Genomic DNA, 22,678 nt, shown 5'->3' with positions numbered 1-22,678 from the left:
ATCTATCTATCTATCTATCTATCTATCTATCTTTATATATGGATACATGCATACACCTACACATAGATATGCCATGCATTTCTTTGGATTTGTTTCAACCTCTTGCCATTTATTTGAGAATCCCTACTTTTCAAGTGACTGCAAATGAAGTAATCTCTGGCACGGTTTGGCTGATGCAAGGTAACTAAAACACAAGACAACTTTTAATAAAAATCATTGGTTTCTTTGTTAACGTGCACTGTCCAACATGGGACTTTCACACGTCAGGTAAATATGATAACCAATACACAACAGAAGCAGATGCAGATTGCTTATCAATGTCGTGATAGAACAGTTGTGATTTGAGTAGAAGAAGCGCCCCTGAATTGATACTTATTATATACAGCCTGTAAGATAGTCAAAAATGCATGCTAGGAGAGGAGATGCAAATATAAATGTATTAGAAAAATACATAAAGAGGAGTGATATGCTTTTATTCATGCAAGGCTAGAAAAAATCCCCATACTGTCGAAAGCATTCATACACCACCAAATGGAAATAAACAATTCTGACATTAAACGAAAAGGTGACGATGCATTTGTATCATCACCTTGAGAAGGATCATCTAGGAATTGAGCCCAAGCCTCAGCACTTAAAAACCAGAAACACTCCACTAAAATAAGAGGCCTGTTGGTGCCAACAATTCTCAAAGTTAATGCTTGTTCTGGTTGAGCATTGAACCGAATGCAGGGCTCTTTTGAAAGTGAGGTCTGTGAATCAACAGATACATCCACATGCCAATTATGTTATTGTTTTTAAGAGAATTCACTTTCATGGAACGAGACTGCATGAACCCATCTTCAGGGCCTGGACAATTTCATGCAAAACGGCAACTCTCAACATTGCAGCCAAGACAATATAACTAGTGTTTCTGCCCGGTTTCGAACCGGGGACCTTTCGCGTGTGAGGCAAGTGTGATAACCACTACACTACAGAAACAGATACCTACTGGTGATTCTTCTGTGATGAAACTGCTCAAAACAGGCTATTCCACGGGCATCTGGTTTTAGATTTCTTTCATGCAACCTGCCCGACAGCCCTATCTGAACGCTTGTATATGCCTTGCAAGTTCAGCATTTTTGCAAAATGCTTAAAGAGAAATGTTTCCTATTTGCTCAGGCACGGCAAGGTTAAAAGCATGAGACTCTAGCAAATATGCATCCACTACTGCAAAGAGAAAATAATATTGGCTTTGAAATGCATACTTCAAAAGAGCACCAATGAAAGGGCTCGTCCGGGATTTGAACCCGGGACCTCTCGCACCCTAAGCGAGAATCATACCCCTAGACCAACGAGCCGTTGAAAGACCCTCACCTCTGAAAAGGTAATACCAGCTCTAAGCCCGCAATGAAGATCATGCTGGGGTCTTTTTCATGCTTGGTCTGTGAATTCACAGGAAATTCAGTGTCAACTTACCCTTTCTCAAACGATAGCACTATCATTTGTAAGTGTCCCCTTTTATTTTGTCTCAGCATTGGACACGTCTTACAGGAAGTCAGCAGTTATTTATATATTTCTGCATTGGCTAGAGCCTAAAGAGAAAGAATAAAAAGCTGTTCATAACAACATAAGAAACACATTTTGCCTTTTCTCTCCAATACTGATTCCCTTTGTGCAAATCGGAATGCCAAGGTGAATAGCTGGGCCACAGATTCTGGCTAATTATCTATCTCTTGAATGCAAGAAGCAATAAAAACTGCCTAATGCAGGACTAAAGCATTCCTTGCATAGCCTCTAACATCATAACATAACTGAGCTGCTGGTAACAAGCTAAGCAATGCATTCCCAAAATGAGAAGTACATGTGCTTATGTGCTTATCCGCTCAATCAGCGCTCGATCAGGCTCGATCAGGCGAGATATAGGAAAGGTGGAAAGGGTCCAAATGGCTGTCCCTTCCTTTTTAGGGTGGGTCCTGCTGACTATCATAGGATTCCTCTTAAGAGTGGCCAGGGTCAGAGGAAAAACTTTCAATGCTTCTTAGTGTTCTCTCCAGAAGCAGGCATTTTCTGTGCCTTTAATTTCAGGCTTTTCCCAGCAGTCTCTGTTCTGCCTATGTAAATTAACAAAAGCAGTGCTTATTCCTCACTTGCTCTAATGTCCTTCCTGTCCACAAAGCTCTGCCTAAGTATGCTTTTTTTCTTTTTCAGGGAAATTCTAAATGGTTTCTCTGTCCACTCTGTGGCAGTAGAATGCTGATTATGATGCCATGTTTTGTGGAATCACCAAGGTACAACTACAGAGGAATATATGAGTCTGAAGGACATGGAACTCTTAGCTAACACATCACAATATGTGATGCTTGCCAACCAAGCACTACATTCTGGTGCGCTGATGATCAGAACATTCTGCTCCTAAAGGAAAGAAAATACCGCTTGATTGAAAATAAAGTCTCTGTTTATATTAACGCTCTCTCTCTCCCTATATCTATCTATCTATCTATCTATCTATCTATCTATCTATCTATCTATCTATCTATCTATCTATCTATCTATCTATATCTCTATCTATCTATCTATCTATCTATCTATCTATCTATCTATCTATCTATCTATCTATCTATCTATCTATCTATCTTTATATATGGATACATGCATACACCTACTCATAGATATGCCATGCATTTCTTTGGATTTGTTTCAACCTCTTGCCATTTATTGAGAATCCCTACTTTTCAAGTGACTGCAAATGAAGTCATCTCTGGCACGTTTTGGCTGATGCAAGGTAACCAAAACACAAGACAACTTTTAATAAAAATCATTGGTTTCTTTGTTAACGTGCACTGTCAAACATGGGACTTTCACACGTCAGGTAAATATGATAACCAATACACAACAGAAGCAGATGCAGATTGCTTATCAATGTCGTGATAGAACAGTTGTGATTTGAGTAGTAGAAGCGCCCCTGAATTGATACTTATTATATACAGCCTGTAAGATAGTCAAAAATGCATGCTAGGAGAGGAGATGCAAATATAAATGTATTAGAAAAATACATAAAGAGGAGTGATATGCTCTTATTCATGCAAGGCTAGAAAAAATCCCCATACTGTTGAAAGCATTCATACACCACCAAATGGAAATAAACAATTCTGACATTAAACGAAAAGGTGACGATGCATTTGTATCATCACCTTGAGAAGGATCATCTAGGAATTGAGCCCAAGCCTCAGCACTTAAAACCAGAAACACTCCACTAAAATAGGAGGCCTGTTGGTGCCAACAATTCTCAAAATTAATGCTTGTTCTGGTTGAGCATTGAACCGAATGCAGGGCTCTTTTGAAAGTGAGGTTTGTGAATCAACAGATACATCCACATGCCAATTATGTTATTGTTTTTAAGAGAATTCACTTTCTTGGAACGAGACTGCATGAACCCATCTTCAGGGCCTGGACAATTTCATGCAAAACGGCAACTCTCAACATTGCAGCCAAGACAATATAACTAGTGTTTCTGCCCGGTTTCGAACCGGGGACCTTTCGCGTGTGAGGCGAACGTGATAACCACTACACTACAGAAACAGATACCTACAGGTGATTCTTCTGTGATGAAACTGCTCAAAACAGACTATTCCAAGGGCATCTGGTTTTAGATTTCTTTCATGCAACCTGCCCGACAGCCCTATCTGAACGCTTGTATATGCCTTGCAAGTTCAGCATTTTTGCAAAATGCTTAAAGAGAAATGTTTCCTATTTGCTCAGGCAGGGCAAGGTTAAAAGCATGAGACTCTAGCAAATTATCATCCACTACTGCAAAGAGAAAATTGATATTGGCTTTGAAATGCATACTTCAAAAGAGCACCAATGAAAGGGCTCGTCCGTGATTTGAACCCAGGACCTCTCGCACCCAAAGCGAGAATCATACCCCTAGACCAATGAGCCGTTGAAAGACTCTCACCTCTGAAAAGGTAATACCAGCTCTAAGCCCGCAATGAAGATCATGCTGGGGTCTTTTTCATGCTTGGTCTGTGAATTCACAGGAAATTCAGTGTCAACTTACCCTTTCTCAAACGATAGCACTATCATTTGTAAGTGTCCCCTTTTATTTTTTCTCAGCATTGGACAAGTCTTACAGGAAGTCAGCAGTTATTTATATATTTCTGCATTGGCTAGAGCCTAAAGAGAAAGAATAAAAAGCTGTTCATAACAACATAAGAAACACATTTTGCCTTTTCTCTCAAATACTTATTCCCTTTGTGCAAATCGGAATGCCAAGGTGAATAGCTGGGCCACAGATTCTGGCTAATTATCTATCTCTTGAATGCAAGAAGCAATAAAAACTGTTTAATGGAGGACTAAAGCATTCCTTGCATAGCCTCTAACATCATAACATAACTGAGCTGCTGGTAACAAGCTAAGCAATGCCTTCCCAAAATGAGAAGTACATGTGCTTATGTGCTTATGTGCTTATCCGCTCAATCAGCACTCAATCAGCGCTCGATCAGGCGAGATATAGGAAAGGTGGAAAGGGTCCAAATGGCTGTCCCTTCCTTTTTAGGGTGGGTCCTGCTGACTATCATAGGATTCCTCTTAAGAGTGGCCAGGGTCAGAGGAAAAACTTTCAATGCTTCTTAGTGTTCTCTCCAGAAGCAGGCATTTTCTGTGCCTTTAATTTCAGGCTTTTACCAGCAGTCTCTGTTCTGCCTATGTAAATTAACAAAAGCAGTGCTTATTCCTCACTTGCTCTAATGTCCTTCCTGTCCACAAAGCTCTGCCTAAGTATGCTTTTTTTCTTTTTCAGGGAAATTCTAAATGGTTTCTCTGTCCACTCTGTGGCAGTAGAATGCTGATTATGATGCCATGTTTTGTGGAATCACCAAGGTACAACTACAGAGGAATATATGAGTCTGAAGGACATGGAACTCTTAGCTAACACATCACAATATGTGATGCTTGCCAACCAAGCACTACATTCTGGTGCGCTGATGATCAGAACATTCTGCTCCTAAAGGAAAGAAAATACCGCTTGATTGAAAATAAAGTCTCTGTTTATATTAACGCTCTCTCTCTCCCTATATCTATCTATCTATCTATCTATCTATCTATCTATCTATCTATCTATCTATCTATCTATCTATCTATCTATCTATCTATCTATCTATCTATCTATCTATCTATCTATCTATCTATCTATCTATATCTCTATCTATCTATCTATCTATCTATCTTTATATATGGATACATGCATACACCTACTCATAGATATGCCATGCATTTCTTTGGATTTGTTTCAACCTCTTGCCATTTATTTGAGAATCCCTACTTTTCAAGTGACTGCAAATGAAGTCATCTCTGGCACGTTTTGGCTGATGCAAGGTAACCAAAACACAAGACAACTTTTAATAAAAATCATTGGTTTCTTTGTTAACGTGCACTGTCAAACATGGGACTTTCACACGTCAGGTAAATATGATAACCAATACACAACAGAAGCAGATGCAGATTGCTTATCAATGTCGTGATAGAACAGTTGTGATTTGAGTAGTAGAAGCGCCCCTGAATTGATACTTATTATATACAGCCTGTAAGATAGTCAAAAATGCATGCTAGGAGAGGAGATGCAAATATAAATGTATTAGAAAAATACATAAAGAGGAGTGATATGCTTTTATTCATGCAAGGCTAGAAAAAATCCCCATACTGTCGAAAGCATTCATACACCACCAAATGGAAATAAACAATTCTGACATTAAACGAAAAGGTGACGATGCATTTGTATCATCACCTTGAGAAGGATCATCTAGGAATTGAGCCCAAGCCTCAGCACTTAAAACCAGAAACACTCCACTAAAATAGGAGGCCTGTTGGTGCCAACAATTCTCAAAGTTAATGCTTGTTCTGGTTGAGCATTGAACCGAATGCAGGGCTCTTTTGAAAGTGAGGTTTGTGAATCAACAGATACATCCACATGCCAATTATGTTATTGTTTTTAAGAGAATTCACTTTCTTGGAACGAGACTGCATGAACCCATCTTCAGGGCCTGGACAATTTCATGCAAAACGGCAACTCTCAACATTGCAGCCAAGACAATATAACTAGTGTTTCTGCCCGGTTTCGAACCGGGGACCTTTCGCGTGTGAGGCGAACGTGATAACCACTACACTACAGAAACAGATACCTACAGGTGATTCTTCTGTGATGAAACTGCTCAAAACAGACTATTCCAAGGGCATCTGGTTTTAGATTTCTTTCATGCAACCTGCCCGACAGCCCTATCTGAACGCTTGTATATGCCTTGCAAGTTCAGCATTTTTGCAAAATGCTTAAAGAGAAATGTTTCCTATTTGCTCAGGCAGGGCAAGGTTAAAAGCATGAGACTCTAGCAAATAATCATCCATTACTGCAAAGAGAAAATTGATATTGGCTTTGAAATGCATACTTCAAAAGAGCACCAATGAAAGGGCTCGTCCGGGATTTGAACCCAGGACCTCTCACACCCAAAGCGAGAATCATACCCCTAGACCAACGAGCCGTTGAAAGACCCTCACCTCTGAAAAGGTAATACCAGCTCTAAGCCCGCAATGAAGATCATGCTGGGGTCTTTTTCATGCTTGGTCTGTGAATTCACAGGAAATTCAGTGTCAACTTACCCTTTCTCAAACGATAGCACTATCATTTGTAAGTGTCCCCTTTTATTTTTTCTCAGCATTGGACAAGTCTTACAGGAAGTCAGCAGTTATTTATATATTTCTGCATTGGCTAGAGCCTAAAGAGAAAGAATAAAAAGCTGTTCATAACAACATAAGAAACACATTTTGCCTTTTCTCTCAAATACTTATTCCCTTTGTGCAAATCGGAATGCCAAGGTGAATAGCTGGGCCACAGGTTCTGGCTAATTATCTATCTCTTGAATGCAAGAAGCAATAAAAACTGCCTAATGCAGGACTAAAGCATTCCTTGCATAGCCTCTAACATCATAACATAACTGAGCTGCTGGTAACAAGCTAAGCAATGCCTTCCCAAAATGAGAAGTACATGTGCTTATGTGCTTATCCGCTCAATCAGCGCTCGATCAGGCTCGATCAGGCGAGATATAGGAAAGGTGGAAAGGGTCCAAATGGCTGTCCCTTCCTTTTTAGGGTGGGTCCTGCTGACTATCATAGGATTCCTCTTAAGAGTGGCCAGGGTCAGAGGAAAAACTTTCAATGTTTCTTAGTGTTCTCTCCAGAAGCAGGCATTTTCTGTGCCTTTAATTTCAGGCTTTTCCCAGCAGTCTCTGTTCTGCCTATGTAAATTAACAAAAGCAGTGCTTATTCCTCACTTGCTCTAATGTCCTTCCTGTCCACAAAGCTCTGCCTAAGTATGCTTTTTTTCTTTTTCAGGGAAATTCTAAATGGTTTCTCTGTCCACTCTGTGGCAGTAGAATGCTGATTATGATGCCATGTTTTGTGGAATCACCAAGGTACAACTACAGAGGAATATATGAGTCTGAAGGACATGGAACTCTTAGCTAACACATCACAATATGTGATGCTTGCCAACCAAGCACTACATTCTGGTGCGCTGATGATCAGAACATTCTGCTCCTAAAGGAAAGAAAATACCGCTTGATTGAAAATAAAGTCTCTGTTTATATTAACGCTCTCTCTCTCCCTATATCTATCTATCTATCTATCTATCTATCTATCTATCTATCTATCTATCTATCTATCTATCTATCTATCTATCTATCTATCTATCTATCTATCTATCTATCTATCTATCTATCTATCTATCTATCTATCTATCTATCTATCTATCTATATCTCTATCTATCTATCTATCTATCTATCTATCTATCTATCTATCTATCTATCTATCTATCTATCTATCTTTATATATGGATACATGCATACACCTACTCATAGATATGCCATGCATTTCTTTGGATTTGTTTCAACCTCTTGCCATTTATTGAGAATCCCTACTTTTCAAGTGACTGCAAATGAAGTCATCTCTGGCACGTTTTGGCTGATGCAAGGTAACCAAAACACAAGACAACTTTTAATAAAAATCATTGGTTTCTTTGTTAACGTGTACTGTCAAACATGGGACTTTCACACGTCAGGTAAATATGATAACCAATACACAACAGAAGCAGATGCAGATTGCTTATCAATGTCGTGATAGAACAGTTGTGATTTGAGTAGTAGAAGCGCCCCTGAATTGATACTTATTATATACAGCCTGTAAGATAGTCAAAAATGCATGCTAGGAGAGGAGATGCAAATATAAATGTATTAGAAAAATACATAAAGAGGAGTGATATGCTTTTATTCATGCAAGGCTAGAAAAAATCCCCATACTGTTGAAAGCATTCATACACCACCAAATGGAAATAAACAATTCTGACATTAAACGAAAAGGTGACGATGCATTTGTATCATCACCTTGAGAAGGATCATCTAGGAATTGAGCCCAAGCCTCAGCACTTAAAACCAGAAACACTCCACTAAAATAGGAGGCCTGTTGGTGCCAACAATTCTCAAAGTTAATGCTTGTTCTGGTGGAGCATTGAACCGAATGCAGGGCTCTTTTGAAAGTGAGGTTTGTGAATCAACAGATACATCCACATGCCAATTATGTTATTGTTTTTAAGAGAATTCACTTTCTTGGAACGAGACTGCATGAACCCATCTTCAGGGCCTGGACAATTTCATGCAAAACGGCAACTCTCAACATTGCAGCCAAGACAATATAACTAGTGTTTCTGCCCGGTTTCGAACCGGGGACCTTTCGCATGTGAGGCGAACGTGATAACCACTACACTACAGAAACAGATACCTACAGGTGATTCTTCTGTGATGAAACTGCTCAAAACAGACTATTCCAAGGGCATCTGGTTTTAGATTTCTTTCATGCAACCTGCCCGACAGCCCTATCTGAACGCTTGTATATGCCTTGCAAGTTCAGCATTTTTGCAAAATGCTTAAAGAGAAATGTTTCCTATTTGCTCAGGCAGGGCAAGGTTAAAAGCATGAGACTCTAGCAAATAATCATCCACTACTGCAAAGAGAAAATTGATATTGGCTTTGAAATGCATACTTCAAAAGAGCACCAATGAAAGGGCTCGTCCGTGATTTGAACCCAGGACCTCTCGCACCCAAAGCGAGAATCATACCCCTAGACCAACGAGCCGTTGAAAGACCCTCACCTCTGAAAAGGTAATACCAGCTCTAAGCCCGCAATGAAGATCATGCTGGGGTCTTTTTCATGCTTGGTCTGTGAATTCACAGGAAATTCAGTGTCAACTTACCCTTTCTCAAACGATAGCACTATCATTTGTAAGTGTCCCCTTTTATTTTTTCTCAGCATTGGACAAGTCTTACAGGAAGTCAGCAGATATGTATATATTTCTGCATTGGCTAGAGCCTAAAGAGAAAGAATAAAAAGCTGTTCATAACAACATAAGAAACACATTTTGCCTTTTCTCTCAAATACTTATTCCCTTTGTGCAAATCGGAATGCCAAGGTGAATAGCTGGGCCACAGATTCTGGCTAATTATCTATCTCTTGAATGCAAGAAGCAATAAAAACTGTTTAATGGAGGACTAAAGCATTCCTTGCATAGCCTCTAACATCATAACATAACTGAGCTGCTGGTAACAAGCTAAGCAATGCCTTCCCAAAATGAGAAGTACATGTGCTTATGTGCTTATCCGCTCAATCAGCGCTCAATCAGCGCTCGATCAGGCGAGATATAGGAAAGGTGGAAAGGGTCCAAATGGCTGTCCCTTCCTTTTTAGGGTGGGTCCTGCTGACTATCATAGGATTCCTCTTAAGAGTGGCCAGGGTCAGAGGAAAAACTTTCAATGCTTCTTAGTGTTCTCTCCAGAAGCAGGCATTTTCTGTGCCTTTAATTTCAGGCTTTTCCCAGCAGTCTCTGTTCTGCCTATGTAAATTAACAAAAGCAGTGCTTATTCCTCACTTGCTCTAATGTCCTTCCTGTCCACAAAGCTCTGCCTAAGTATGCTTTTTTTCTTTTTCAGGGAAATTCTAAATGGTTTCTCTGTCCACTCTGTGGCAGTAGAATGATGACTATGATGCCATGTTTTGTTGAATCACCAAGGTACAACTACAGAGGAATATATGAGTCTGAAGGACATGGAACTCTTAGCTAACACATCACAATATGTGATGCTTGCCAACCAAGCACTACATTCTGGTGCGCTGATGATCAGAACATTCTGCTCCTAAAGGAAAGAAAAGACCGCTTGATTGAAAATAAAGTCTCTGTTTATATTAACGCTCTCTCTCTCCCTATATCTATCTATCTATCTATCTATCTATCTATCTATCTATCTATCTATCTATCTATCTATCTATCTATCTATCTATCTATCTATCTATCTATCTATCTATCTATCTATCTATCTATCTATCTATCTATCTATCTATCTATCTATCTATCTATCTATCTATCGATCTATCTATCTATCTATCTGTCTGTCTGTCTGTCTGTCTGTCTGTCTGTCTGTCCGTCTATCCATCCATCCATCCATCCATCCATCCATCCATCCATCCATCCATCCATCCATCCATCCATCCATCCATCCATCCATCCATCCATCCATCCATCCATCCATCCATCTATCTATCTATCTATCTATCTATCTATCTATCTATCTATCTATCTATCTATCTATCTATCTATCTATCTATCTATCTATCTATCTATCTATCTATCTATCTATCTATCTATCTATCTATCTATCTATCTATCTATCTTTATATATGGATACATGCATACACCTACACATAGATATGCCATGCATTTCTTTGGATTTGTTTCAACCTCTTGCCATTTATTTGAGAATCCCTACTTTTCAAGTGACTGCAAATGAAGTAATCTCTGGCACGGTTTGGCTGATGCAAGGTAACTAAAACACAAGACAACTTTTAATAAAAATCATTGGTTTCTTTGTTAACGTGCACTGTCCAACATGGGACTTTCACACGTCAGGTAAATATGATAACCAATACACAACAGAAGCAGATGCAGATGGCTTATCAATGTCGTGATAGAACAGTTGTGATTTGAGTAGAAGAAGCGCCCCTGAATTGATACTTATTATATACAGCCTGTAAGATAGTCAAAAATGCATGCTAGGAGAGGAGATGCAAATATAAATGTATTAGAAAAATACATAAAGAGGAGTGATATGCTTTTATTCATGCAAGGCTAGAAAAAATCCCCATACTGTCGAAAGCATTCATACACCACCAAATGGAAATAAACAATTCTGACATTAAACGAAAAGGTGACGATGCATTTGTATCATCACCTTGAGAAGGATCATCTAGGAATTGAGCCCAAGCCTCAGCACTTAAAAACCAGAAACACTCCACTAAAATAAGAGGCCTGTTGGTGCCAACAATTCTCAAAGTTAATGCTTGTTCTGGTTGAGCATTGAACCGAATGCAGGGCTCTTTTGAAAGTGAGGTCTGTGAATCAACAGATACATCCACATGCCAATTATGTTATTGTTTTTAAGAGAATTCACTTTCTTGGAACGAGACTGCATGAACCCATCTTCAGGGCCTGGACAATTTCATGCAAAACGGCAACTCTCAACATTGCAGCCAAGACAATATAACTAGTGTTTCTGCCCGGTTTCGAACCGGGGACCTTTCGCGTGTGAGGCGAGTGTGATAACCACTACACTACAGAAACAGATACCTACTGGTGATTCTTCTGTGATGAAACTGCTCAAAACAGGCTATTCCAAGGGCATCTGGTTTTAGATTTCTTTCATGCAACCTGCCCGACAGCCCTATCTGAACGCTTGTATATGCCTTGCAAGTTCAGCATTTTTGCAAAATGCTTAAAGAGAAATGTTTCCTATTTGCTCAGGCAGGGCAAGGTTAAAAGCATGAGACTCTAGCAAATATGCATCCACTACTGCAAAGAGAAAATTAATATTGGCTTTGAAATGCATACTTCAAAAGAGCACCAATGAAAGGGCTCGTCCGGGATTTGAACCCGGGACCTCTCGCACCCTAAGCGAGAATCATACCCCTAGACCAACGAGCCGTTGAAAGACCCTCACCTCTGAAAAGGTAATACCAGCTCTAAGCCCGCAATGAAGCTCATGCTGGGGTCTTTTTCATGCTTGGTCTGTGAATTCACAGGAAATTCAGTGTCAACTTACCCTTTCTCAAACGATAGCACTATCATTTGTAAGTGTCCCCTTTTATTTTGTCTCAGCATTGGGCACGTCTTACAGGAAGTCAGCAGTTATTTATATATTTCTGCATTGGCTAGAGCCTAAAGAGAAAGAATAAAAAGCTGTTCATAACAACATAAGAAACACATTTTGCCTTTTCTCTCCAATACTGATTCCCTTTGTGCAAATCGGAATGCCAAGGTGAATAGCTGGGCCACAGATTCTGGCTAATTATCTATCTCTTGAATGCAAGAAGCAATAAAAACTGCCTAATGCAGGACTAAAGCATTCCTTGCATAGCCTCTAACATCATAACATAACTGAGCTGCTGGTAACAAGCTAAGCAATGCATTCCCAAAATGAGAAGTACATGTGCTTATGTGCTTATCCGCTCAATCAGCGCTCGATCAGGCTCGATCAGGCTCGATATAGGAAAGGTGGAAAGGGTCCAAATGGCTGTCCCTTCCTTTTTAGGGTGGGTCCTGCTGACTATCATAGGATTCCTCTTAAGAGTGGCCAGGGTCAGAGGAAAAACTTTCAATGCTTCTTAGTGTTCTCTCCAGAAGCAGGCATTTTCTGTGCCTTTAATTTCAGGCTTTTCCCAGCAGTCTCTGTTCTGCCTATGTAAATTAACAAAAGCAGTGCTTATTCCTCACTTGCTCTAATGTCCTTCCTGTCCACAAAGCTCTGCCTAAGTATGCTTTTTTTCTTTTTCAGGGAAATTCTAAATGGTTTCTCTGTCCACTCTGTGGCAGTAGAATGCTGATTATGATGCCATGTTTTGTGGAATCACCAAGGTACAACTACAGAGGAATATATGAGTCTGAAGGACATGGAACTCTTAGCTAACACATCACAATATGTGATGCTTGCCAACCAAGCACTACATTCTGGTGCGCTGATGATCAGAACATTCTGCTCCTAAAGGAAAGAAAATACCGCTTGATTGAAAATAAAGTCTCTGTTTATATTAACGCTCTCTCTCTCCCTATATCTATCTATCTATCTATCTATCTATCTATCTATCTATCTATCTATCTATCTATCTATCTATCTATCTATCTATCTATCTATCTATCTATCTATCTATCTATCTATCTATCTATCTATCTATCTATCTATCTATCTATATCTCTATCTATCTATCTATCTATCTATCTATCTATCTATCTATCTATCTATCTATCTATCTATCTATCTATCTATCTATCTATCTATCTATCTATCTTTATATATGGATACATGCATACACCTACTCATAGATATGCCATGCATTTCTTTGGATTTGTTTCAACCTCTTGCCATTTATTGAGAATCCCTACTTTTCAAGTGACTGCAAATGAAGTCATCTCTGGCACGTTTTGGCTGATGCAAGGTAACCAAAACACAAGACAACTTTTAATAAAAATCATTGGTTTCTTTGTTAACGTGCACTGTCAAACATGGGACTTTCACACGTCAGGTAAATATGATAACCAATACACAACAGAAGCAGATGCAGATTGCTTATCAATGTCGTGATAGAACAGTTGTGATTTGAGTAGTAGAAGCGCCCCTGAATTGATACTTATTATATACAGCCTGTAAGATAGTCAAAAATGCATGCTAGGAGAGGAGATGCAAATATAAATGTATTAGAAAAATACATAAAGAGGAGTGATATGCTTTTATTCCTGCAAGGCTAGAAAAAATCCCCATACTGTTGAAAGCATTCATACACCACCAAATGGAAATAAACAATTCTGACATTAAACGAAAAGGTGACGATGCATTTGTATCATCACCTTGAGAAGGATCATCTAGGAATTGAGCCCAAGCCTCAGCACTTAAAACCAGAAACACTCCACTAAAATAGGAGGCCTGTTGGTGCCAACAATTCTCAAAGTTAATGCTTGTTCTGGTTGAGCATTGAACCGAATGCAGGGCTCTTTTGAAAGTGAGGTTTGTGAATCAACAGATACATCCACATGCCAATTATGTTATTGTTTTTAAGAGAATTCACTTTCTTGGAACGAGACTGCATGAACCCATCTTCAGGGCCTGGACAATTTCATGCAAAACGGCAACTCTCAACATTGCAGCCAAGACAATATAACTAGTGTTTCTGCCCGGTTTCGAACCGGGGACCTTTCGCGTGTGAGGCGAACGTGATAACCACTACACTACAGAAACAGATACCTACAGGTGATTCTTCTGTGATGAAACTGCTCAAAACAGACTATTCCAAGGGCATCTGGTTTTAGATTTCTTTCATGCAACCTGCCCGACAGCCCTATCTGAACGCTTGTATATGCCTTGCAAGTTCAGCATTTTTGCAAAATGCTTAAAGAGAAATGTTTCCTATTTGCTCAGGCAGGGCAAGGTTAAAAGCATGAGACTCTAGCAAATTATCATCCACTACTGCAAAGAGAAAATTGATATTGGCTTTGAAATGCATACTTCAAAAGAGCACCAATGAAAGGGCTCGTCAGGGATTTGAACCCAGGACCTCTCGCACCCAAAGCGAGAATCATACCCCTAGACCAACGAGCCGTTGAAAGATTCTCACCTCTGAAAAGGTAATACCAGCTCTAAGCCCGCAATGAAGATCATGCTGGGGTCTTTTTCATGCTTGGTCTGTGAATTCACAGGAAATTCAGTGTCAACTTACCCTTTCTCAAACGATAGCACTATCATTTGTAAGTGTCCCCTTTTATTTTTTCTCAGCATTGGACAAGTCTTACAGGAAGTCAGCAGATATTTATATATTTCTGCATTGGCTAGAGCCTAAAGAGAAAGAATAAAAAGCTGTTCATAACAACATAAGAAACACATTTTGCCTTTTCTCTCAAATACTTATTCCCTTTGTGCAAATCGGAATGCCAAGGTGAATAGCTGGGCCACAGATTCTGGCTAATTATCTATCTCTTGAATGCAAGAAGCAATAAAAACTGTTTAATGGAGGACTAAAGCATTCCTTGCATAGCCTCTAACATCATAACATAACTGAGCTGCTGGTAACAAGCTAAGCAATGCCTTCCCAAAATGAGAAGTACATGTGCTTATGTGCTTATCCGCTCAATCAGCACTCAATCAGCGCTCGATCAGGCGAGATATAGGAAAGGTGGAAAGGGTCCAAATGGCTGTCCCTTCCTTTTTAGGGTGGGTCCTGCTGACTATCATAGGATTCCTCTTAAGAGTGGCCAGGGTCAGAGGAAAAACTTTCAATGCTTCTTAGTGTTCTCTCCAGAAGCAGGCATTTTCTGTGCCTTTAATTTCAGGCTTTTCCCAGCAGTCTCTGTTCTGCCTATGTAAATTAACAAAAGCAGTGCTTATTCCTCACTTGCTCTAATGTCCTTCCTGTCCACAAAGCTCTGCCTAAGTATGCTTTTTTTCTTTTTCAGGGAAATTCTAAATGGTTTCTCTGTCCACTCTGTGGCAGTAGAATGCTGATTATGATGCCATGTTTTGTGGAATCACCAAGGTACAACTACAGAGGAATATATGAGTCTGAAGGACATGGAACTCTTAGCTAACACATCACAATATGTGATGCTTGCCAACCAAGCACTACATTCTGGTGCGCTGATGATCAGAACATTCTGCTCCTAAAGGAAAGAAAATACCGCTTGATTGAAAATAAAGTCTCTGTTTATATTAACGCTCTCTCTCTCCCTATATCTATCTATCTATCTATCTATCTATCTATCTATCTATCTATCTATCTATCTATCTATCTATCTATCTATCTATCTATCTATCTATCTATCTATCTATCTATCTATCTATCTATCTATCTATCTATCTATCTATATCTCTATCTATCTATCTATCTATCTATCTATCTATCTATCTTTATATATGGATACATGCATACACCTACTCATAGATATGCCATGCATTTCTTTGGATTTGTTTCAACCTCTTGCCATTTATTTGAGAATCCCTACTTTTCAAGTGACTGCAAATGAAGTCATCTCTGGCACGTTTTGGCTGATGCAAGGTAACCAAAACACAAGACAACTTTTAATAAAAATCATTGGTTTCTTTGTTAACGTGCACTGTCAAACATGGGACTTTCACACGTCAGGTAAATATGATAACCAATACACAACAGAAGCAGATGCAGATTGCTTATCAATGTCGTGATAGAACAGTTGTGATTTGAGTAGTAGAAGCGCCCCTGAATTGATACTTATTATATACAGCCTGTAAGATAGTCAAAAATGCATGCTAGGAGAGGAGATGCAAATATAAATGTATTAGGAAAATACATAAAGAGGAGTGATATGCTTTTATTCATGCAAGGCTAGAAAAAATCCCCATACTGTCGAAAGCATTCATACACCACCAAATGGAAATAAACAATTCTGACATTAAACGAAAAGGTGACGATGCATTTGTATCATCACCTTGAGAAGGATCATCTAGGAATTGAGCCCAAGCCTCAGCACTTAAAACCAGAAACACTCCACTAAAATAGGAGGCCTGTTGGTGCCAACAATTCTCAAAGTTAATGCTTGTTCTGGTTGAGCATTGAACCGAATGCAGGGCTCTTTTGAAAGTGAGGTTTGTGAATCAACAGATACATCCACATGCCAATTATGTTATTGTTTTTAAGAGAATTCACTTTCTTGGAACGAGACTGCATGAACCCATCTTCAGGGCCTGGACAATTTCATGCAAAACGGCAACTCTCAACATTGCAGCCAAGACAATATAACTAGTGTTTCTGCCCGGTTTCGAACCGGGGACCTTTCGCGTGTGAGGCGAACGTGACAACCACTACACTACAGAAACAGATACCTACAGGTGATTATTCTGTGATGAAACTGCTCAAAACAGACTATTCCAAGGGCATCTGGTTTTAGATTTCTTTCATGCAACCTGCCCGACAGCCCTATCTGAACGCTTGTATATGCCTTGCAAGTTCAGCATTTTTGCAAAATGCTTAAAGAGAAATGTTTCCTATTTGCTCAGGCAGGGCAAGGTTAAAAGCATGAGACTCTAGCAAATAATCATCCACTACTGCCAAGAGAAAATTGATATTGGCTTTGAAATGCATACTTCAAAAGAGCACCAATGAAAGGGCTCGTCCGGGATTTGAACCCGGGACCTCTCGCACCCAAAGCGAGAATCATACCCCTAGACCAACGAGCCGTTGAAAGACCCTCACCTCTGAAAAGGTAATACCAGCTCTAAGCCCGCAATGAAGATCATGCTGGGGTCTTTTTCATGCTTGGTCTGTGAATTCACAGGAAATTCAGTGTCAACTTACCCTTTCTCAAACGATAGCACTATCATTTGTAAGTGTCCCCTTTTATTTTTTCTCAGCATTGGACAAGTCTTACAGGAAGTCAGCAGTTATTTATATATTTCTGCATTGGCTAGAGCCTAAAGAGAAAGAATAAAAAGCTGTTCATAACAACATAAGAAACACATTTTGCCTTTTCTCTCAAATACTTATTCCCTTTGTGCAAATCGGAATGCCAAGGTGAATAGCTGGGCCACAGATTCTGGCTAATTATCTATCTCTTGAATGCAAGAAGCAATAAAAACTGCCTAATGCAGGACTAAAGCATTCCTTGCATAGCCTCTAACATCATAACATAACTGAGCTGCTGGTAACAAGCTAAGCAATGCCTTCCCAAAATGAGAAGTACATGTGCTTATGTGCTTATCCGCTCAATCAGCGCTCGATCAGGCGAGATCAGGCGAGATATAGGAAAGGTGGAAAGGGTCCAAATGGCTGTCCCTTCCTTTTTAGGGTGGGTCCTGCTGACTATCATAGGATTCCTCTTAAGAGTGGCCAGGGTCAGAGGAAAACCTTTCAATGCTTCTTAGTGTTCTCTCCAGAAGCAGGCATTTTCTGTGCCTTTAATTTCAGGCTTTTCCCAGCAGTCTCTGTTCTGCCTATGTAAATTAACAAAAGCAGTGCTTATTCCTCACTTGCTCTAATGTCCTTCCTGTCCACAAAGCTCTGCCTAAGTATGCTTTTTTTCTTTTTCAGGGAAATTCTAAATGGTTTCTCTGTCCACTCTGTGGCAGTAGAATGCTGATTATGATGCCATGTTTTGTGGAATCACCAAGGTACAACTACAGAGGAATATATGAGTCTGAAGGACATGGAACTCTTAGCTAACACATCACAATATGTGATGCTTGCCAACCAAGCACTACATTCTGGTGCGCTGATGATCAGAACATTCTGCTCCTAAAGGAAAGAAAATACCGCTTGATTGAAAATAAAGTCTCTGTTTATATTAACGCTCTCTCTCTCCCTATATCTATCTATCTATCTATCTATCTATCTATCTATCTATCTATCTATCTATCTATCTATCTATCTATCTATCTATCTATCTATCTATCTATCTATCTATCTATCTATCTATCTATCTATCTTTATATATGGATACATGCATACACCTACTCATAGATATGCCATGCATTTCTTTGGATTTGTTTCAACCTCTTGCCATTTATTTGAGAATCCCTACTTTTCAAGTGACTGCAAATGAAGTCATCTCTGGCACGTTTTGGCTGATGCAAGGTAACCAAAACACAAGACAACTTTTAATAAAAATCATTGGTTTCTTTGTTAACGTGCACTGTCAAACATGGGACTTTCACACGTCAGGTAAATATGATAACCAATACACAACAGAAGCAGATGCAGATTGCTTATCAATGTCGTGATAGAACAGTTGTGATTTGAGTAGTAGAAGCGCCCCTGAATTGATACTTATTATATACAGCCTGTAAGATAGTCAAAAATGCATGCTAGGAGAGGAGATGCAAATATAAATGTATTAGAAAAATACATAAAGAGGAGTGATATGCTTTTATTCATGCAAGGCTAGAAAAAATCCCCATACTGTCGAAAGCATTCATACACCACCAAATGGAAATAAACAATTCTGACATTAAACGAAAAGGTGATGCTGCATTTGTATCATCACCTTGAGAAGGATCATCTAGGAATTGAGCCCAAGCCTCAGCACTTAAAACCAGAAACACTCCACTAAAATAGGAGGCCTGTTGGTGCCAACAATTCTCAAAGTTAATGCTTGTTCTGGTTGAGCATTGAACCGAATGCAGGGCTCTTTTGAAAGTGAGGTTTGTGAATCAACAGATACATCCACATGCCAATTATGTTATTGTTTTTAAGAGAATTCACTTTCTTGGAACGAGACTGCATGAACCCATCTTCAGGGCCTGGACAATTTCATGCAAAACTGCAACTCTCAACATTGCAGCCAAGACAATATAACTAGTGTTTCTGCCCGGTTTCGAACCGGGGACCTTTCGCGTGTGAGGCGAACGTGATAACCACTACACTACAGAAACAGATACCTACAGGTGATTCTTCTGTGATGAAACTGCTCAAAACAGACTATTCCAAGGGCATCTGGTTTTAGATTTCTTTCATGCAACCTGCCCGACAGCCCTATCTGAACGCTTGTATATGCCTTGCAAGTTCAGCATTTTTGCAAAATGCTTAAAGAGAAATGTTTCCTATTTGCTCAGGCAGGGCAAGGTTAAAAGCATGAGACTCTAGCAAATAATCATCCACTACTGCAAAGAGAAAATTGATATTGGCTTTGAAATGCATACTTCAAAAGAGCACCAATGAAAGGGCTCGTCCGGGATTTGAACCCGGGACCTCTCGCACCCAAAGCGAGAATCATACCCCTAGACCAACGAGCCGTTGAAAGACCCTCACCTCTGAAAAGGTAATACCAGCTCTAAGCCCGCAATGAAGATCATGCTGGGGTCTTTTTCATGCTTGGTCTGTGAATTCACAGGAAATTCAGTGTCAACTTACCCTTTCTCAAACGATAGCACTATCATTTGTAAGTGTCCCCTTTTATTTTTTCTCAGCATTGGACAAGTCTTACAGGAAGTCAGCAGTTATTTATATATTTCTGCATTGGCTAGAGCCTAAAGAGAAAGAATAAAAAGCTGTTCATAACAACATAAGAAACACATTTTGCCTTTTCTCTCAAATACTTATTCCCTTTGTGCAAATCGGAATGCCAAGGTGAATAGCTGGGCCACAGATTCTGGCTAATTATCTATCTCTTGAATGCAAGAAGCAATAAAAACTGCCTAATGCAGGACTAAAGCATTCCTTGCATAGCCTCTAACATCATAACATAACTGAGCTGCTGGTAACAAGCTAAGCAATGCCTTCCCAAAATGAGAAGTACATGTGCTTATGTGCTTATCCGCTCAATCAGCGCTCGATCAGGCGAGATCAGGCGAGATATAGGAAAGGTGGAAAGGGTCCAAATGGCTGTCCCTTCCTTTTTAGGGTGGGTCCTGCTGACTATCATAGGATTCCTCTTAAGAGTGGCCAGGGTCAGAGGAAAAACTTTCAATGCTTCTTAGTGTTCTCTCCAGAAGCAGGCATTTTCTGTGCCTTTAATTTCAGGCTTTTCCCAGCAGTCTCTGTTCTGCCTATGTAAATTAACAAAAGCAGTGCTTATTCCTCACTTGCTCTATTGTCCTTCCTGTCCACAAAGCTCTGCCTAAGTATGCTTTTTTTCTTTTTCAGGGAAATTCTAAATGGTTTCTCTGTCCACTCTGTGGCAGTAGAATGCTGATTATGATGCCATGTTTTGTGGAATCACCAAGGTACAACTACAGAGGAATATATGAGTCTGAAGGACATGGAACTCTTAGCTAACACATCACAATATGTGATGCTTGCCAACCAAGCACTACATTCTGGTGCGCTGATGATCAGAACATTCTGCTCCTAAAGGAAAGAAAATACCGCTTGATTGAAAATAAAGTCTCTGTTTATATTAACGCTCTCTCTCTCCCTATATCTATCTATCTATCTATCTATCTATCTATCTATCTATCTATCTATCTATCTATCTATCTATCTATCTATCTATCTATCTATCTATCTATCTATCTATCTATCTATCTATCTATCTATCTATCTATCTATCTATCTATCTATCTATCTATCTATATCTCTATCTATCTATCTATCTATCTATCTATCTTTATATATGGATACATGCATACACCTACTCATAGATATGCCATGCATTTCTTTGGATTTGTTTCAACCTCTTGCCATTTATTTGAGAATCCCTACTTTTCAAGTGACTGCAAATGAAGTCATCTCTGGCACGTTTTGGCTGATGCAAGGTAACCAAAACACAAGACAACTTTTAATAAAAATCATTGGTTTCTTTGTTAACGTGCACTGTCAAACATGGGACTTTCACACGTCAGGTAAATATGATAACCAATACACAACAGAAGCAGATGCAGATTGCTTATCAATGTCGTGATAGAACAGTTGTGATTTGAGTAGTAGAAGCGCCCCTGAATTGATACTTATTATATACAGCCTGTAAGATAGTCAAAAATGCATGCTAGGAGAGGAGATGCAAATATAAATGTATTAGAAAAATACATAAAGAGGAGTGATATGCTTTTATTCATGCATGGCTAGAAAAAATCCCCATACTGTCGAAAGCATTCATACACCACCAAATGGAAATAAACAATTCTGACATTAAACGAAAAGGTGACGATGCATTTGTATCATCACCTTGAGAAGGATCATCTAGGAATTGAGCCCAAGCCTCAGCACTTAAAACCGGAAACACTCCGCTAAAATAGGAGGCCTGTTGGTGCCAACAATTCTCAAAGTTAATGCTTGTTCTGGTTGAGCATTGAACCGAATGCAGGGCTCTTTTGAAAGTGAGGTCTGTGAATCAACAGATACATCCACATGCCAATTATGTTATTGTTTTTAAGAGAATTCACTTTCTTGGAACGAGACTGCATGAACCCATCTTCAGGGCCTGGACAATTTCATGCAAAACGGCAACTCTCAACATTGCAGCCAAGACAATATAACTAGTGTTTCTGCCCGGTTTCGAACCGGGGACCTTTCGCGTGTGAGGCGAACGTGATAACCACTACACTACAGAAACAGATACCTACAGGTGATTCTTCTGTGATGAAACTGCTCAAAACAGACTATTCCAAGGGCATCTGGTTTTAGATTTCTTTCATGCAACCTGCCCGACAGCCCTATCTGAACGCTTGTATATGCCTTGCAAGTTCAGCATTTTTGCAAAATGCTTAAAGAGAAATGTTTCCTATTTGCTCAGGCAGGGCAAGGTTAAAAGCATGAGACTCTAGCAAATAATCATCCACTACTGCAAAGAGAAAATTGATATTGGCTTTGAAATGCATACTTCAAAAGAGCACCAATGAAAGGGCTCGTCCGGGATTTGAACCCGGGACCTCTCGCACCCAAAGCGAGAATCATACCCCTAGACCAACGAGCCGTTGAAAGACCCTCACCTCTGAAAAGGTAATACCAGCTCTAAGCCCGCAATGAAGATCATGCTGGGGTCTTTTTCATGCTTGGTCTGTGAATTCACAGGAAATTCAGTGTCAACTTACCCTTTCTCAAACTATAGCACTATCATTTGTAAGTGTCCCCTTTTATTTTTTCTCAGCATTGGACAAGTCT

The 22,678-nt window shown here is 39.6% G+C and overlaps 17 non-coding genes across 17 annotated transcripts; all 17 read right to left on the bottom strand.

Moving 5' to 3' along the window:
* Positions 1-905: 905 nt before the first annotated feature.
* TRNAV-CAC (transfer RNA valine (anticodon CAC)) lies at positions 906-978 on the bottom strand. The gene has a single exon. It is a non-coding gene; the product is annotated as a tRNA-Val (tRNA).
* A 287-nt stretch (positions 979-1,265) lies between these two features.
* Positions 1,266-1,337, bottom strand: TRNAP-AGG (transfer RNA proline (anticodon AGG)). The gene has a single exon. It is a non-coding gene; the product is annotated as a tRNA-Pro (tRNA).
* Positions 1,338-3,485: 2,148 nt separating this feature from the next.
* On the bottom strand, positions 3,486-3,558 carry TRNAV-CAC (transfer RNA valine (anticodon CAC)). Its single transcript has one exon. It is a non-coding gene; the product is annotated as a tRNA-Val (tRNA).
* A 2,518-nt stretch (positions 3,559-6,076) lies between these two features.
* Positions 6,077-6,149, bottom strand: TRNAV-CAC (transfer RNA valine (anticodon CAC)). Its single transcript has one exon. It is a non-coding gene; the product is annotated as a tRNA-Val (tRNA).
* A 288-nt stretch (positions 6,150-6,437) lies between these two features.
* TRNAP-UGG (transfer RNA proline (anticodon UGG)) lies at positions 6,438-6,509 on the bottom strand. The gene has a single exon. It is a non-coding gene; the product is annotated as a tRNA-Pro (tRNA).
* A 2,212-nt stretch (positions 6,510-8,721) lies between these two features.
* On the bottom strand, positions 8,722-8,794 carry TRNAV-CAC (transfer RNA valine (anticodon CAC)). Its single transcript has one exon. It is a non-coding gene; the product is annotated as a tRNA-Val (tRNA).
* Positions 8,795-9,082: 288 nt separating this feature from the next.
* On the bottom strand, positions 9,083-9,154 carry TRNAP-UGG (transfer RNA proline (anticodon UGG)). The gene has a single exon. It is a non-coding gene; the product is annotated as a tRNA-Pro (tRNA).
* A 2,463-nt stretch (positions 9,155-11,617) lies between these two features.
* Positions 11,618-11,690, bottom strand: TRNAV-CAC (transfer RNA valine (anticodon CAC)). The gene has a single exon. It is a non-coding gene; the product is annotated as a tRNA-Val (tRNA).
* Positions 11,691-11,978: 288 nt separating this feature from the next.
* TRNAP-AGG (transfer RNA proline (anticodon AGG)) lies at positions 11,979-12,050 on the bottom strand. The gene has a single exon. It is a non-coding gene; the product is annotated as a tRNA-Pro (tRNA).
* Positions 12,051-14,282: 2,232 nt separating this feature from the next.
* Positions 14,283-14,355, bottom strand: TRNAV-CAC (transfer RNA valine (anticodon CAC)). The gene has a single exon. It is a non-coding gene; the product is annotated as a tRNA-Val (tRNA).
* Positions 14,356-14,643: 288 nt separating this feature from the next.
* Positions 14,644-14,715, bottom strand: TRNAP-UGG (transfer RNA proline (anticodon UGG)). The gene has a single exon. It is a non-coding gene; the product is annotated as a tRNA-Pro (tRNA).
* Positions 14,716-16,889: 2,174 nt separating this feature from the next.
* TRNAV-CAC (transfer RNA valine (anticodon CAC)) lies at positions 16,890-16,962 on the bottom strand. The gene has a single exon. It is a non-coding gene; the product is annotated as a tRNA-Val (tRNA).
* A 288-nt stretch (positions 16,963-17,250) lies between these two features.
* TRNAP-UGG (transfer RNA proline (anticodon UGG)) lies at positions 17,251-17,322 on the bottom strand. The gene has a single exon. It is a non-coding gene; the product is annotated as a tRNA-Pro (tRNA).
* A 2,117-nt stretch (positions 17,323-19,439) lies between these two features.
* Positions 19,440-19,512, bottom strand: TRNAV-CAC (transfer RNA valine (anticodon CAC)). The gene has a single exon. It is a non-coding gene; the product is annotated as a tRNA-Val (tRNA).
* Positions 19,513-19,800: 288 nt separating this feature from the next.
* On the bottom strand, positions 19,801-19,872 carry TRNAP-UGG (transfer RNA proline (anticodon UGG)). Its single transcript has one exon. It is a non-coding gene; the product is annotated as a tRNA-Pro (tRNA).
* A 2,185-nt stretch (positions 19,873-22,057) lies between these two features.
* TRNAV-CAC (transfer RNA valine (anticodon CAC)) lies at positions 22,058-22,130 on the bottom strand. The gene has a single exon. It is a non-coding gene; the product is annotated as a tRNA-Val (tRNA).
* A 288-nt stretch (positions 22,131-22,418) lies between these two features.
* TRNAP-UGG (transfer RNA proline (anticodon UGG)) lies at positions 22,419-22,490 on the bottom strand. Its single transcript has one exon. It is a non-coding gene; the product is annotated as a tRNA-Pro (tRNA).
* Between the last annotated feature and the right edge of the window lie 188 nt (positions 22,491-22,678).

This window comes from Lissotriton helveticus, chromosome 8, assembly GCF_964261635.1.
Source record: "Lissotriton helveticus chromosome 8, aLisHel1.1, whole genome shotgun sequence".
NCBI classification, from domain to species: Eukaryota; Metazoa; Chordata; class Amphibia; order Caudata; family Salamandridae; genus Lissotriton; species Lissotriton helveticus.
The sequence above is the reverse complement of the archived record's forward strand: the minus strand, read 5'-3'. Positions and strand labels throughout refer to the sequence as shown.